Raw genomic sequence first — 17,215 nt, 5'->3', positions numbered from 1 at the left:
GAGGTGACACAGATAGTGGATGAAGGTATTGCTGTGTCTGTTGTATATTTGGATTTCCAAAAAAACATTTCATATGGTGCCACATGGCAGGTTCATTAGCAAATCTGAAATATTTGTGATTGATGGATTCTTGTCAGCATGGATTAGAAGTTGGCTAAAAGATACGAAATGATTTGGAGATGGGTGTTGAAGGCAAGGACTCTAACTTTGCAGATGATACTAAACCAGAGAGAAAAGTGATTTGTGAGAATGATGCTGAGCGACTTCAGAGGGTCATTGACAAGTTGGCCAAATGGGTAGACACTTGACAGATGAGTTTTAATGCAGGGAACTGTGAGGTAATGTATTTTAGTAGAAGAAACAAGGAGAGACAATACAGGCTCAATGGTACAACTCTGGGAGGAGGACAGGAGCAAAGGGACCTCATGGTTCATGTGCACGATTCTCTGAAGGTGGCTAAGCAAATTGAAACAGTTAAGAAGGGTTTTAGGGTCCTTGGATTTATAATTATAGGCATAAAGTATAAAAGCAAAGTAGTGATGCGATACCTCTACAAATCATTGGTCAGACCACATTTGGAATATTGTGTTTAGTTCTGAGCATCTTGTTTAGGGAATGATGTTAAAGCCCTGGAGAACATGCAAAGGAGATTTACTGGAATGATACAAGGAATGCTGGATTTTAGTTACAAGGTAAGATTAGAGAAATGCAACTTATTTTCTCCTTGGAGTAGAGAAGGTTAAGAAATGACCTTATTGAGGTGTTCACAATTATAAACAATTTTGACAGAGGGAAAGAAAGATATATTGATTGCATTCCCATTAGTTGGTATATCAGTAATTAGGGTCACAATTTCAAACTTGTGAGCAAAAGAGCTGAGATGAAGAGAAATATCTTCACTCAGAGAATTATTAGGATTTGGAATGTGCTGTTTGAAAGAGTGGTGAAAGCGGTTTTAGTAGAGAACTGGATATGTATTTGAAATGATGAAGTTAGAGGGCTACGAGATAGATTAGATTAGATTCCCTACAGTGTGAAAACAGGTTCTTCGGCCCAACAAGTCCACACTGATCGTCCGAAGTGTAACCCACCCAAACCCCTTTACCCTCTGACTAATGCACCTAATACTACGGTCAATTTAGCATGGCCAATTCACCTGACCTGCACATCTTTGGACTGTGGGAGGAAACCAGAGCACCCGGAGGAAACCCACGCTGACACAGGGAGAATGTGCAAGCTTCACACAGACAGTTGCCCGAGGCTGGAATTGAACTGGGACTCTGGTGCTGTGAGGCAGCAGTGCTAACCATGAGCCACCGTGCAGGCTGGAGAATGGGACTTTGGGCTGGTACAGACGCAGTGTGCTGAATGGCCTCCTATACTCTAAAATTCTGATTCTATTAATATCATATCCCCTGAAAAGGCAAGGCTAGCAAACACTAAACGCTAAAATGAAAGACATGGATGTCAGCACGTGACATCCCATAACTAAAAACCAAGAGAGACATCTCACAGGGTATACCGGATCACGGATTCCTTGTGTTGATAGAACCAGACAGCAGTGACCATACGTAGGTTCATCTTGTCTTCCTGAGAACTCCTTCCTGGTTGATACCAATGGCCCAGTAGTGGCAGGATGATCAATATGCACAGACCTCAGTATATTCACAACTTGTGATATTTAGACCAAACACGCAGTGACAAAATAGACCATACCTCACCCAACAAATCAGTCATGATCTCAAATACCACTACCCAAATTGATTTGGTACATCTATCATTTTATGAGTGATGCAATATTGCAGCTTAAGGATGACACAACCCCATTTATTGATCATCCAAGGAAGTGCAGTGTGTACATTCAAGGGAAGTTTCAAGTGGAACTGAATGTAATGGAGCAAAGTGGTGTAAGTTAGAAAGTCAACCTTTGCACAGATTTGTGTAGCTCCATCAAGCTCCTTATTAAAGAAGGATGACACCATAACAATATGCCTCATTCCAAAGTGCCTTAACCATTCTCTTAAAAGGTGTCTACATAAAATATCAATGCTGGGATAATTGAATCCTAAATTTTCTGAACCTACATTCTTTTCCAAGCATGAATGCTGGTCTGTCCATTTAGCTGATGAATCCCAAAAGCTTGTGACATTTGGGCTGACATTGGATAGTACTGTTTCTGACTGTTGCTCTTTAAGTAATCAAAAAGGCAAGCTCTACTCCGACAGTACATGGCAGGGATTATTGAGAGGATACCTGGTTATGTTTGCATTCCTGAAGATACCACAGTCATATTCTTTAGGCCAGATCTCATGTTGCAATGGAGAGAGAATATCATTGATGAAACAGCTGAAGATGTTTGGGCTTATAGTTCATTACCCTGAGTAGCTCCAACAGTAGTGTCTTGGAATTGAGAAGATTGGTTTCTAAAACCACTATCATTTTCCTTTGTGCTGAGTATCACTCCAATCATAGAGAGTTTGCCCCTGAACGCCATCAGGTTTTGAAGAGCTTCTTGATATCACATTCAGTCAAAAGCTGCCTTGATGTCACTCTCACTTTACCTCTTGAGCTCAGCTCTTTAGTCTGTGGTTGTGATGAGAGCAGATACTGAGTAGCTTTGGCAGAGCCTAAACTGAGCATCAGTGACCTGGTTATTGCTGAGTAAATGCAGCTTGGTAACAATGTCAACAGCACCTGCATCACTTTCAAGATTAGACTGATGGTATGCTATTTGGCTGGGCTGGATTTGTCTTTTTTTATTGTCGATAGTGTGGTACTGGAAAAGCACAGCAGGTCAGGCAGCTACCGAGGAGCAGGACAATCGAAGTTTCAGGCAAAAGCCCAGGAATGATGAAGGGCATTTGCCTGAAACGTCAATTTTCTTGATCTTCGGATGTTGCCTGACCTGCCATGCTTTTCCAGCACCACACTCTCGACGGTGATCTCCAGCATCTGCAGTCCTCATTTTCACCTTTGTCTTTTTTTTACTGTCAGGACATACTTGAGCAATTTTGACATCATACAAAGGCCAGAATTGGAGTCTTGGCTGGGTACAGCTGGAGCTTCATTTCTACTGCTAAGACTTGTGAGGACCCCTAGACTTGTTGCATCCATTTCCTAATATCATAAGGACTAAACCAAAGGTGCATCATAATATTCAATGCATATTCTGGTGGTCTCCCAAGTATTTTGTGAACAAAAATACTTGCTGCTATGTTTCAATATTTTTGTATTTTATAGTGATTCTTACCTTACCCTGTCTAATTCCACTAGCTGAGTTTAACTGCAGAGGGCGCCCTTCCTACACATATCACTGTGCTGGGTGTATGCTAAAGCCAATTACAGTGGAAAAACTGAAGCAGATTGATGCAATTCGCTCTCGATTAAAGTGTCACATTAGCCCCAGGAGAAAGAACCCAAATGGCAGTTAATAAACTCTGCTTTCAAGGTTTTACTTTACTAAACATTATTTCCAAGACATTATTTCCATCTGTGTACATTATAGAATTCCTTGCATTAACTATGTTTTGAAAGCAGTTTGGACTATGAAGAATATTGAGATTGCCTTGCACATAGTGCAGTCTCACAGACGAGAGGGCCACTGTGAAAAAAAGATCTGCTTACCCTGCCCTCCCACAGCAGCCACCAAGGCACGGTGGGGAAAGACCACCGTGTAACATCTGCCTGCCCTAAGAAGAACAGGGGGCCCACCCAGTCATTTGGGCTCTGCTGACGCCTCAGCTAAATATATGGATATATGATTGATAAATGTACAGACTTGTATATACAAATGATAAATTCTGATTTCTGTATGCAAAGAAATGGAATGTTTACGTATGTATGGCATGACCAACTGTACAGATCATCAAAATATTTTATGAATAAAGTATATTTTTGAAATAAAAAAAAGTATGACCACATAAAAAACACAGGAGCAAGTCTGCGAAACACAGAAATCAACCAGCCAACACATACAGAACACACCCACAATGCCCCAGTCTTGGCCAAACAAGCTAACATAGAAACCAGACATGGCCAAGCTACTCCAAGACCAGAGAATACACTTCCCAAACAGCCTTCACAGTAAGGCTCCCAGCCCCGATTAGCGTTGCAGTCCCAATACCCTAAGGGCAGGCTCATTTCCCATAGAAACCGATACCGCATAAACAAAGAGACAGACCGAGAGGCCCTGAAGACTTTGCTCACAGGAGGAACACAATGGACAGACCTGGATGTCAGGAGAAGAAACATTTACGCATATTTGCGTGGGCAGGAGATACAATGAAGAATCCTTTAGAAGACATTCTCACCCACACACGGAAATGACTGGAATCTCCTGTGTCAATTACAAATGAATTGCTACTGCCAGACTCTTGATTAATTTCCATTCAGTTTATTCTTGTTTTAATCGATTTACAATTTTCACGATTATACTGTAACTGCTTTACAATTATCACTTTTGTGTTGTAGCCCTATAAAGCCTGCCTGCACCTTCCATTCAGGCCATCTGTGCAGAGAATCAGTTCTGTATCAGCCTGGTCAATTTCTCTTCCGCGATATTGTTTTGTTCAATAAACTGTTTGTCAGTTTCACCGCGACCCTTGTTTTGTGGTCTTTGATTCATTTGGCTGCATTTCTCCGATAGCTGTACACAGAGGCACAGCTGACAAATGCCATCAGCGGTCTTAAAGGCTGATTTTTAGTTTAGATACCCGACAGTTAAGGAACATGCCCTTCGGCCCAACAAGTCCACACCGACCCTCCAAACAGCAACCCACCCAGACCCATTCTCCTACCCTATATTTACCCCTGACTAATGCACCTAACACGATGGGCAATTTAGCACGGCCAATTCACCTGACCTGCACCTTTTTGGATTGTGGGAGGAAACCGGAGCATCCAGAGGAAACCCACACAGACACAGGGAGAATGTGTAAACTCCACACAGACAGCCGCCCGAGGCAAAAATTGAACCTGTGTCCCTGACGCTGTGAGGCATCATTGCTAACCACTGAGCCATCATGCGATTTATGGCCTCACTGTTTCTAGTGTTGACAGAGCAATCCCAGCAACATGCAGAGGTTTCCAGCTCACTGAGCCGGTCTTCCTGCAACAAGTCAAAGGGTCGACAGGAGTCGGAGCTCCTCCTTCAGCATATAATCCAGTTCAATATCTGTATAAACTGTGCCCATACTGTAGTGTTGGCTGAGAGCAGGGAAATGTCCACCAAGGTGAATGAGATCCAAAGTAAATCAAATAACATCCAAGAAGTTGTCCCTGTGCTATAAATCAGAACATTATACTGTCAAGAAAGGTCTGGAGAGAATAAGTATTTCCCACAGGCTTGGCTGCAGTTAGTGTCATAGAGATGTACAGCAGCCAGAGCTTCCTTAAGAGCATCAATGCTCACTTGACCAAATTCTGTCTTAACTAGTATAGATGCAGTTTTGGTATGGCAGTTATCCACCATTGAGGCAACTCAGCATCACGTTTGTCAATGAAAACAAATGCAATATGTGCCTCAAGTAGTCTTTCCATTCAATCTCTGATTCCTCTTTGTTGTGAAGTGAGTGGCCTCCTCTCTATATCCCTACTTCCCACACGACCTGATTGATTATTGGTTTGGGAGTTGTGAAGTAGTGGGCTGCTGTGGGAAATATAATTTTGTTAAATCCCTGGAGGCACAAAATGGGGTCAGTCTGAACATTAGATCAATTAAACATTAAGCAAATGCAATAGATAATATGTGCTGTTTTTCTCTTTTCCCTTCAATTACAACTCTTTAAGGTATAATTAGAACAATTAAACAAGTTTATTAACATACAGGAGGTTTTGTGGTCCACTGGATAGAGACCCTGCCTCCAATCCAAAATCTCAAGGTTCAATCCCACTCTGAGACTTGATGATCATAGAAGGTGCGTCCATAATGTGGCTGTATGGGCTGATTATCAATTTGTAAATCCTACCAATATACTTCAATGGCCATCATATTTCCATTCAGGTCATAGGAATTAGAGCCTCGATCATCGTTATTCATAGCTCCAGGCAACAGTTTGCATGGAAAAGTGTACGTTGTCACAGCAACACCAACTCCTTGGGATGAGCCATTTGTCATCAATTGGCTGAACCATTCGGTGTGAATTAGATTGGCACCAACAACTTATCGGGTAATCCTTGTTCAAGCCAGGGTGGATTCAGGACTTGCCTTTTTTTCTCTCCTTGGGTGAGATCATGGGATTGTAGTGATATCCCTGTCTTCAGACAAAGAATGCAAGGAGAAAGTCAATATAACGGTGCCGATATTTGTGGTGAAGGGGGAAGGGTGTTGCTTAGTCCAGACATGCCGAGATCATGGGTGACCAAAATAGGATAAATGACTCTGGGCCAAATGGTCATAAGAATGGATTTGCTTTTGCCAGTGGGGGCCAGTGCTCTCTGGTAGCCATAAGATCTGAGCTGGGTGCTGCTAGTGACCATAAAGATCAGAGGGCATGTCTTCTGTTAATCATGAGAGTAATTTGGACGGTCTAATGTAACCATCGAGCTGGGTGGGGGTACAATTTCTGGTGACCATGAGAACCACAATGGGGGTGGGGTTTTGGTTTCTGGACACAATAAGAGCCAGCTGGGAAGGAAGAGTCTAGTGATTATAATGCCCGCTGTTGGCTAATGGCCTTAATGTATGTGCCTACGGAAAATAAAAGAAGCAAAAATGAAGGAGATCTGAGGTTCAGTCTGCACAACCTGTTGTAGAACCAAGAGACAAAAGGCAATCCTTCAGGGATGTGAGACCAACAGTCAAAATAACAGAGAATCCTTTAAAGTACAGGACAATTGTTTACCACGGAGGGAAGTGGAAAAGTTGCTTTATTTGCACGGGAAGGCCAGTGGTTGAGATAATTAGATGGGGGAGGTAGCAATTGGGATGGGAAAAAAGCTTGTGATTGGGGATGGAGGGTGATGTTTTTTACAAAAGCACAACCCTGCAGTTTGGGGGGTTTGGTCTACAATCAGGGCTGGAATGGGAAGAGTCATAGATTCACAGAGACATACAGTACAGAAACAAACCCTTCAGTCTGACTCGTCCACGCCGACCAGATATTCTAAATTAATCTGCTCCCATTTTCCAGCACCTGGCCCGTATCCCTCTAACCCTTCCTATTCATATACTCATCCAGATGCCTTTGAAATGCTGTAATTGTACCAGCCTCCATCATTTCCTCTGGCAGCTCTTTCCATACACACATCACCTTCTGTGTGAAAAAGTCGCCTCTTAGATTCCTTTTAAATCTTTCCCCTCTCACCTTAAACCTATGCCCTATGGTTTTGGGCTCCAATATGCTGGGGAAAAGATCTTGTCTATTTAACCTATCCATGCCCCTCATGATATTATTAACCTCTAAAAGGTTCCCCCTCAGCCTCCCACACTCCAGGGAAAACAGTCCCAGCCTATTCAGCCTTTCCCTATAGCTGAAACTCTCCAATCCTGACAACATCCTAGTAAAACTTTACTGAACCCTTTCAAGTTTCACAACTTCCTTTGTATAGCAAGGAGACCAGAAGTGAATGCAATATTCCAAAAGTGGCCTTACGAATGTCCTGTACAGCCACATTAGAATCTCCCAACTCCTATATTCAACACACAGACCAATAAAGGAAAGCATACCAAATACCTTCTGCACTATCCTATCTACCTGCGACTCCACTTTCAAGGAACTATGAACCTGCACTCCAAAATCTCTGTTTATCAACAGTCCCCATGACCTTACCATTAAATATATAACTCCTGCCCTGACTTACCTTTCAAAAATACAACATCTCACAATTATCTAAATTAAACTCCATCTGCCACTTCTCGGCCTATTAGCCCATCTGATCAAGATCCTGTTAAACTCTGAGGTAACCTTCTTTGCAGACTGTAGCTTTGGCTCCTACTTTCTCATAAGGAGTAGCATGAATAATGCTGCCCTCAATTTCATGTTGGGGAATCTTGGATTTGGAGAAATTGGTACATTTTGATTCTGCATTCTGTGGCGACACAATTCAACCTGTCAGTGAAGCATGCTGGGATATCTGGCCACCCTGCTATCTGCTGCCAGGAAAATGGCAGGGCAGACTCACATTCTGTGCATTGTACTTTATAATCCTGCCTGACTCTCTTCCAAGGAAGGTTTGATATTAAGGCCACTGCTACTTGCTTTGTTTTTCCTTATTGGCCAGTTAATAGTTTCTGGAGGTGTTCCTTCATTTCTGAAATGGACTGGCTGTTTTCCCTGCTTCAGGGTTAAGGCCTTTTATCTGGTTAAACTTAAACACAAGATTTCCACTCTGTCCAGAATAAAGCAACAGTGTTCGGCCAGTTCTCACTATGTGCTGGCCAAACTGCTGTTTCAAGAATTTCACTGGTTCTATTGTGGGAAGATGGAACAAAGGACAACCAAAAAAACAAGGGAAGTGGGAACTGTAAACATTTACTGCTGGTGTTTTATACATAAATTCCTTCTGACTCACTGGTGACTTTTCATTGAACAGTTTTCCAAACTCAAATAACACAGGGCCAAGTTTATTTAAAACTTCATTCGACTGCAACCTGAACAAATGGCAGGTTGTGATGAAATGTTTGCCTGAGGGATTAGTTTGCAATAAAAGTGCTAGATAGTTATTGATCTGTGTAGTTTTGTCTTATTCTGTAGCCTGTTTAAGGTGAGGCTGAAATCAAAGCAGTCATACTGCTCAAACACTGAACTTGTACACTGCCTTGGGATTGTAGTACAATAAATTTGACCGAATGCTTGGTGCATGAATTCAGTCTCTGCAATTCAAGATGTTTATCTTTCAGAACTGTAAAGTTATTGGTCACACAAGCAGGCTGGGTGTCAATTATCAATAACCTCAATATTAACAGATGTTAAAACAGATAAAATCTTGAAACTGTTGATGGACATTTCAATTAAATTTAATATTTCAGTTTCTCCTGGTGTAAGGTGCACTCATAGTCAAATTGATCATTGCCAGCTCGTGTGATTTCTGACAGTGGCTTAATGCTAATCAATAACTTCCTATTCCTGCATTGGCTTCTCAATATCAAATGTTTGTTTTGAAAAACTGATGAGTATAACATAATTATAAAATAAAACCAGGCTCTCAACAGCTTCTACTTTTTCCAAAGGATTTTCATGTATAGCCAGTTTCAGGCAGTTCTTTGTTATTCGCTTTTTCTTTAAGAAACACTTACCTTAATGTGAATGATTTTGCCTTACTGAGAGCAGCCATAAGCTACAGTGGACTTTCTTTAACAGACATTCACTGCACAGTGAGGGAGGGACGGCCAGCTCTTCAGATGGGGAAGACGGGTGCACAGAATGTCATCACCACCAGAAGAAGAGACAGAGCGCCGTAGATAAAGAGGAGGGCATTTCCTCCCAACCAGGAAACAACGGACCCCCCGAAGTCCACCTTCCACCCAGTGAGAACCAGGGGGTACCCACTGCCCCACAACTACAGACAACTGAGAGCTGCGATCCTCTGACAGTCCCATTGTCAGACACAGAACTGGACGGGGCGGACCCTTGCCTTGGCTCAATGACTCCAGAGCAGGTAAATGACCCCAGTGAGAGCCTGGATAGCTACCTCAGCCCAGCGAGGGTTCAGCAGTTCATGCTCACCATGGGGATGCAGACAGCTACCCCAGAGACAGGACAGTCAAATGGACAACGGTAACCCCATAAACTGGGATTAAAAAAGGTTCATTTGCTATAGTATAACAGGGCACCCACTCAGTAGGTGGGTTCTGCTGAAGCCACAGCTAAATAATAAGAGACTGGATGGTTAATAAAGGGAACTGTAAGTAGGATAACTGTAAATTCGAGTAATTCAATCTGTTCTTTGTAATGTTAAGACACGCAATGGATATATCTATGAACGACATGACAAATTGTACAAGTACCAAAGATTTATTTCTATGAATAAAGTATATTTTGAAATAAAAAAAATTGACCACAAGTCCAACTGAAAAACCTGGTCATCAGGTGTGAGGCACTGTCATTGCTGTTATATGTGGCACAGGTCTGGCCTATTCCTAGAACTTGTGCCACTGCAGTCACACGGGCCATCTTCCAATTTGTACGGAGGTCAAAGATGGACTGGGTCCGAAGGGACTCGCTGTACAAAGATCTGGGCAACGGGGGAAAAAATACACCCAATGCCACCCTCACCCTGATGGCCACCTTTGTGTGTGGCTGCATCAAGCTGTGCATGGATCCCCGGTACGCAAACACCAAGTGTCACTACGTACTGAGGTTCTACCTGTCCCCAGTGTTGCGAAGGATGGGCCTGGCCTCGCTGCTGAGGAACGCTCCAAGTAATTTAGAAGTTTATGAAGAAAAACACCTTGACCACAAGTCCATCAGGAAGTGGTCAGCACGTAGTGTCCTTGAGACCCTTTGGGAAAAGGAGAGGGTGGATCCTATCGAGCGGTTCCCTGAGCAGACTGTCAAAGCCATTTGGCAGAATGCCTCATTGCCAGAACTTTCCAACAAGTACCAAGACATGGCTTGGCTGGTGGTGAGAAGGGCTCTGCCTGTGAGATCCTTTATGCACGCCCGGACTCTCAGCCACACCGCACGCTGCCCTCGAAGCGGCTGCGGGGGGCTGAGACTGTCACACACCTCCTTCTGGAATGTGCCTATGCAGAAGACGTCTGGAGAGCAATGCAGTGGTGTTTGTCAAGGTTTGTCTCTAGCAGCGCTGTGACGCGGAACTCCATGCTCTATGGTCTGTTCCCCGGGATGCACACTGAGATAAACATTAACTGTGCCTGGTGGATCATCAACTCAGTGAAAGACACTCTTTGGTCTGTCTGAAACCTGTTGATCTTCCAGCTGAAGGAGTTGACCCCGACTGAGTGTTGCAGACTGGCACATTCCAAGGTCCAGGACTATGTGTTGAGGGACGCGCGGAAGTTTGGGGCAGCTGCCGCCAAGGAGCGGTGGGGAAAGACCACTGTGTGACGTCTGCCTGCCTAAGCACTGGGGGCCGACGCAGTAAGGGGGCTCAGCTGACCCCTCAGCTAAATATGTGGATAGTAATCGTACAGACCTGTATATATGAATGATTACTCTGTCTCTGTATGCAAAGAAATGGAATGTTTACGTATGTATGGCATGACCAATTGTACAGATCATCAAAATATTTTATAAATAAAGTATATTTTTGAAATAAAAAAACAAGTCCATCAGGAAGTGGTCAGCACGTAATGTCCTTGAGACCTTTCGGGAAAAGGAGAGGGCAGATCCTATTGAGCGGTTCCTTGAGCAGACTGTCAAAGCCATTTGGCAGAATGCCTCATCGCCAGAACTTTCCAACAAGCACCAAGACATGGCTTGGCTGGTGGTGAGAAGGGCTCTGCCTGTGAGATCCTTTATGCACGCCCGGACTCTCAGCCGCACCGCACGCTGCCCTCGAAGCGGCTGCGGGGGGGGATGAGACTGTCACACACCTTCTTCTGGAATGTACCTATGCAGAAGAAGTCTGGGGAGGAATGCAGTGGTGTTTGTCGAGGTTCGTCCCGAGCAGTGCTGTGATGCAGGACTCCGTGCTCTACGGTCTGTCCCCCGGGACGCACACCAAGGCGAACATCAACTGTGCCTGGAGGATCATCAACTCGGTGAAAGATGCACTTTGGCTGTCCGAAACCTGTTGATCTTCCAGCTGAAGGAGTTGACCCCGACTGAGTGTTACAGACTGGCACATTCCAAGGTCCAGGACTACGTGTTGAGGGATGCGCTGAAGCTTGGGGCAGCTGCCGCCAAGGCGCTGTGGAGAAAGACCACCGTGTAACATCTGCCTGCCTAAGAAGAACCCAGTCATTTGGGCTCCGCGGACACCTCAGCAGAAGAGCTGGATAGTAAATGTACAGACTTGTATATAGGAAAAATAAATTTCAATGTCTGTATGTAAAGCAATGTAATGTGTGTACAAGAATGGCCTGACCAATTGTATAGCGATCCAAATAATTTTATGAATAAAGTATATTTTTGAAATTAAAAAATTTTTCAGACTGAAAATGCAGGACCAAAATACATGGGCAAACTCAAAACATCAATAGACAGAGGAACTTTGATTATCTAGCATTCGATTATCTCAATATTTGATTATCCAGCAAGATCGCCATGTCCCGATGCTCGGCTAAACTATATTATCCGATATTCGATTATTCGGAATTTCGTTAACCGAACGAAATATTTCTTGCCTGTGTCCTTCGGATAATCGAGGTTCCTCTGTATAAGGGTTTTTAAAATAAGGTTCAATTCTCAAAACATCATCATCATCTGCTTGTGATTAAACCGAAGGGATGGAGGGAGCAAATCTACTGCTATGTCAAGTTGCCGCTGACCTCCAAATCCAATTCCCAGGCCGAGTGTTTGTACTGGTTACGATTAACAGGCAGTAATGCATACTACATCACTATTCAGTGAAATTAATGTTGTCAGAAACACTGTCCCCTTAAAACTGAGTTTACGAAAAAAAATCTAGAAAGTGTACTAAATATTTTTATATAAATCCGAACTAATTGTAAAATTTCAAATTTAAACAGTTTTCCTTCCTTTGGTGTTTACTGTGAATTTAATGTCTACTATATTTTTGTTCATTTTACCAGCCCATTCTGTTGGGACAAGATAACTCTTTTGATTGCAGTGTAAAGCGGATTTTAGGGCATATTGGTCTGTCCTTTGTTGTGCGCCCTGAATAAGATTTAATCCCTTAGAACAACACGTTCCATTACACCAGTGCAAATCTTTAAGGATTTTCTGAATTGCATTGGCAACTTACGTTTAATTGTGGGTACTTCCATGGTGGGATACCAGATTGGCGCTACTTAAGTATAACGTTCTTCCCACCAATACACAAGAGATTTTTTAATATTATAATCAAAACTGTCATAATGTAGTCACTTTCCATTCAAAGTTGTTTCTCAGGTTCAAAACAAATTATCTTTACAGTAATTTTAAGTGCTTTTTTTTTGCTCCTCTGTTCTTTGTCAAATCTTTAGGAGATCCATTCAAAACAAAAGGATGAATCGGTTTTCCTCATGTTCACCTTAAGTAGTACCTTAAGTGCAAATTGTTGTATGTGAGTTCCTTTAAACCCAAAATGGTCTAGTGTCACAAAGCTGGTCCCTTTCTTTCTAAAAACTGTTCCTTTTCTCAAGGATACGATGTCCTTGTTTCTTTTCAGAGGGGTCATAAACCTTTCCCAGTTTTGATTAGACTGGTTTGGTACAAAGATTAAACGGTATTGAGAGGCCTTTTTATTTTCATGTAAACAGATGAGACTTCAGGCCAAAATGGTCATGTTTTAGAAGTGACCTGTATAGTGAAAGGGAAGTGGTCAGCTCTCTAGCTGAACAGTTCAGTCCAGAACTAGTTAGGAATTCAATAGTGAGTTGTGTGGGAACAGATGGCAAACCCCTTCTGCTCTTCTAACTTCAACTTGTAAGCATGTGTTCCATTTTTACTTTTTTTTAAAGGGGGTTTGCTTAGTGTGACTGTTCTGTATATTCGGAACAGCATAATTAAGTCTAATTTGGATAGACTGAGTTCTGTAGGGCTTCTTTATTCTGTTCTTTGGGTTTCATTGAGTACTTTAATGAATACATTTTTGTCTGTTTCAAAACCTGGTAGTCAACCAAGCTAACTGACTCCGGATAATTTTCATCGTACATTTACCGAAACAAATTATAAAGTTATGGTCTGGGTTGCCTGTTCAAGAATGTTTTGAGTGGTCTGGCCTAGTCCATAACAGATGGGGGCTCTTTGCAGGATTTTAAACAACGAGTGGAAGGTACTAGTGTCTTTATTTCGGGTGTGGGCTTGGTTGGGTAGACAAAGCTTGGGATAGTAATTGCTCTTTCAGTCGCCAAAGGTTTTCTGGAAGTGGATGTGGTGACTTGGAGGTTTTGCAAAAAGTGAATAAGACCAAGCTGCAGGAATGAGCAGACAAGCTGGAATTGGACGTGCCTGCTTCTGTGAGGAAAGGAGAAATAATTACACCAGTCGCTCAGCATTGAAACTTGCTGGGGAAATCATCAGAACCTGTGCAGAATACAAGAATTTAATTGCAAAAGAAGCAGTTTGAGTTAGACACAAGAGATAAGGAAAGGGGAGCAGAAATGAAACAGTTTGAGTTATGATTAAAAGCAGAAGACAAGGAAAAAGAGAGAGCAACAGAAGAGAGGGAAAAGGGAGTTTTTGAACCTCAAAAACCGACACATTAAAAAGGAAAGTCAGCTTAAAAGCCTGGAGATGAAGGCTGAAGGTAACCTTAGTGAGAAGGAGAGTGAAGGTGAGAAAGCCCTTGGTAGTCAGAAGCCAAGTGAGAAACTGTTTACTTATGTTCAAGCGTTGCCTAAATTTGATGAGAAGGATGTGGAAGCCTTTTTTCATCTCATTTGAAAAGGTGGTTAAACAAATGCAGTGGCCAGTGGCAATGTGGGTTTTGTTGATCCAAATGAAGCTTGTAGGAAGGGCTAGTGAAGTATTCGCATCTCTATCAGAGGAGGTATCTGCTGAGTATGAGGAGGTGAAAAAAGCCAATTTAAGTGTATATGAGCTTGAGGGATCCAGGTAAAACATACACTGAGTTTGAAAGGATAAAAAAGAGTAACTTTGATAGATGGATAAAAGCTTTAAAAATCGAGCAAACCTATGATGCCCTTAGAGAGGTAATTATTTTGGAGGATTTAAAAAATTCATTGCCTGAAGTAGTGCAAACTCATGTGGAAGAGCAGAGAGTTAAAATAACAAGGGTAGCAGCTGAAGTGGCTGATGAGCATGAGCTGGTCCATAAAACTCGGTTTGGCTTCCAGAATCAATTTCAGTCCATGAGGGATAGTCCATAGGGCAAAGAGAAATCCTCATCTTGAAAAGGAAAGGTAGATCTCAGTGAAGATCATAAGGATAACTTACCACACTAGTATGGAATAAGAAATCCATTTTTATGCTCTAACTACTTATAATTATAAAACTTATTCCATTATTGCAAAATTTGTATGTCACATGAATAAAACCTACGTTAAGTTTCAGACATATATTCCCCTCCCCTCCCTTGTCAGCATTCTGCAAGCACTGTTTTCTCTTGGACACCATGGTCCACTCCTCTTTCACTCCCAACACTCCCCCACAGCCCTTTGGCATCTTCCCCTGCAACTGTATAAGATGTAATACCTGTCCATTCACCTCCACCCCCTCACCAGCCAAGGTCCAATGTGCCTTCCAGACGAAGCAGCACTTTATCTGCACTTCACTCAATCTAAAAGCTGCATTTTACTCAATCTGATCCTCAACATCAGCAGTGCTCACTCTCTCCCTTCAATCAATCTAGTCTCTCACAATGCTCTCACAATGTGGTCTCCTCTACATTGAGGAAACAAAGCCATAGACTAGGTGAACACTTCACATCACATTTACATTCTGCCCCCATACAAAAGACACTGAGCTTCCAGTTGCCTGGCAGTGAGTCTCTCTCTCTCACTGCAAACCCCAGGTCATCTCCCCTGCCCTGAAGCTCTTCAACCATGACCAGAAACAGACGTGCCAACCTCCTCTCTGACCTATCACCTTTACCCCCTCCTCCATCCACCTATTGTACTCCAGCTCCCTTCTCCTCCACCCCACTCCCTCCCATTTATCTCTCCACCCCCAAGACTTCCAGCCACATTCCTGATGAAGGGCCCCTGCCCGAAACGTCAATTTTCCTGCTCCTCAGATGCTGCCTGACCTGCTGTGCTTTTCCAGCACCACTCTAATCTTGACTCTAATCTCCAGCATCTGCATCCTCACTTCCGCTTAGTTGATTTTAACCTTACTATGAATCCTCTTGCAAGGATGACTACCTTGAAGAAGTTCTCCTCATCTCCTTACAAAGATCTCAGTGAGTCCCTCTCTCACTGCAATCCCGAGGTCATTTCCTCTGCCCTGAAGCTCTTCAACCATGTCCCAAAACAGACTTGCCACCCTCCTCTCCGACCTATCACCTTTACCCCTTCCTCCATTCACCTATTGTACTCCCAGCTCCATTCTCCCCTGCCCCACCACCTCCCTTTTATCTCTCCACCCCCAAGGCTTCCAGCCTCATTCCCGATGAAGGGCTCCTGCCCGAAACGTTGATTTTCCTGCTCCTTGGATTCTGCCTGAACTCCTGTGCATTTCCAGCACCACTCTAATTTTGACTTCTGCCAGTTTATCACACCACCCTGCTCCCTGGCCAGCACCTCTATCTCAGGCTTGCTGCAGTGCTCCAGCAAAGCTCCGTGCAACCTGGAAGAATAGCACCTCATTTTCTGTTTGGGAACTTGACAGCCTTCTTGAATTAATATCCAGTTCAACAACTTTAAGGCTTGACCAGCTTTCCCCATGCTTTTTCCCAACCCCACACACCAGCCCTTGGCATCACATGGGCTGCTGCCACACACTACCCATTGTCAGCTACTAAGAACAGCCATTAGCAGGTATTAATTACTCCTTTGTCTGTCCAACACTTTTTCTCTCTTTTAGAACTCTACCTCCACCTGTCGTTTACTGTCCCCCGACCCCTACCCAATCTTCAGCATAAAACCCATTCTTTTCCATCAGTTCTGAAGAAGGGTCTCTGGACCTGAAATGTTAACTCTGATTCCTTTCCACAGATGCTGCCAGAAGTACTGCAATTTTCCAGCAATTTCTGATTTTAAGTTTGTCATAGCTGGTACTATTTACAAAAAGTTTTGGTCACTGCCAATATTCTCTCTAACTGGGTCTGTGCACAGCAGCAACTTCCCGAACTGGAAGTTAATCCCACAAACAGCGTGCCGAATGCTGATCCCCATGTATAGAACATCTGAGTGGCTGCACGCACAGCTTTGAAGGAATGTTGCTCACTGCTGATCACTCTATCCTGGCACAGACCATTATTGCTACCATGTTGTATGTGAGTTTCTTCAATCCAAGTGGTCACATATGAATTAGGAAATTCTTTCTGGTCTAAACAGAAGTCTTGAGTAAGTAATATCATGTTCATTTCACTACTGCAGCTTTTGCTAGGCAACTTGACTATGATTGACATTAGTACAGAAACTATTAGGAGGGTGCAATCTCCAACTAGCTCCTCTTTACTCTGACCAAGTCTATACCACAGTGGGAGCCGTTTATTGCTCTCAATTGAGTATCAACCTTTCCAA

Source organism: Chiloscyllium plagiosum, unplaced genomic scaffold (genome assembly GCF_037043375.1).
Source record: "Chiloscyllium plagiosum isolate Xiang-an unplaced genomic scaffold, Cpla_swu_hap1 HiC_scaffold_5, whole genome shotgun sequence".
NCBI classification, from domain to species: Eukaryota; Metazoa; Chordata; class Chondrichthyes; order Orectolobiformes; family Hemiscylliidae; genus Chiloscyllium; species Chiloscyllium plagiosum.
Note: the sequence above shows the minus strand (reverse complement) of the source record.